We start from the raw sequence: 1,236 nt of genomic DNA on the forward strand, positions 1-1,236 counted from the left end.
AAAGAGTGTTGCTATCAGTAAGGAAAGGTTTGATTTACTATGGAGACCAACGGCTCTTGTACCAAATGGGTCACGTGATACGTTTCAGGCTGCAGGAAGCAGCAGAAAGATCTGGAAAACAGTTTCAAATTCCGTATCGTAGCACAAACCTATTACATAAACCAAATTCTATCAGAATGTTGAGACATATAAGTTAAATAAAGCAGTAGCAATCTGTAGCCCAACAATTTTTACATGGCTTACCAGCTATTTTGTCTGGAGTGGAGAAGAGTTGAAAATACAATTAATTCTCTCCTATTAGTTACAGATTCTCATAGTAGCTTCTGTTGAGTTTTGATTTAACAACAAGACTAATGAAGTCTGACCTAAGTTGCTTCACTGCAGAAAGCCTAGCAATGCAGAGGTACAGAGCAGTGCAGAAATTTTTCCACTTGTTTTTTTTCTTAGGGGAAGGGGGGAGCAAGAGGAAGAAGGATGAATCCTATTATTAAAGTTGACTTAAGCAGCATTTACATATTTAAATTAACATGTGCCCCTATAATCAGATCCAAGAGTATTTAAGTCGTAACTGGTGGACTAAATAGGCAACCCTGACTACAACATGGCTATTCTGACACGTCATCACGTAGTTATCTTTAATGACAGAAGCGCTGACACATTCAAGTACCCTTCTTAGTACTGATGTGTAAGAGCACGTCTATTAGTGCCATATGGCCCGAGTCCCTCTGGTCAGCTTTATAACTTATTTACACTAGAAGCAAACAGATTTGCACGTGCCTTGCAGCCTAAATTAACCGAGATGCCGTTTTGCCCTTCCTCAGCAAGAAGTACGCCGTGGTTTCTGTTTCAAGCACGAGGTTTCCTTCCCCAAGAGGTCTAAAAAGAGCCACCATGTGACCTGACCACGCGCCTGCAGAAGCGTTGAGGAAGCAGGTATCTCGGTGACTGTGCGTGAGCTCTCGGAACGAACGCGCGGCTTCCCCTCCTTCCAGATTACCGCTTTTGTCTACTGTAGACTAAAGCTCCCTCTCCTGGTCCCTAGGACGCTTCATCCCAAGCACCACCCTTCCCTTCCCTCCCCCCCCACCCATATGCTATGCACAGAGGAAAAAGCGGGAAGGCAGACAAGACTCCCCGCTTCAAAGCGCCGTTTTTCCCCGCCCTGCTCAGCCCTGCGATGAGTCAGAAATGCAGCAATTAAGCATTGAGTCAGCCCTGGAAGAGAAGGGGGAAGTC

This window comes from Chaetura pelagica, unplaced genomic scaffold (genome assembly GCF_000747805.2).
Source record: "Chaetura pelagica isolate M959 unplaced genomic scaffold, ChaPel_1.0 scaffold242, whole genome shotgun sequence".
NCBI lineage: Eukaryota > Metazoa > Chordata > Aves > Apodiformes > Apodidae > Chaetura > Chaetura pelagica.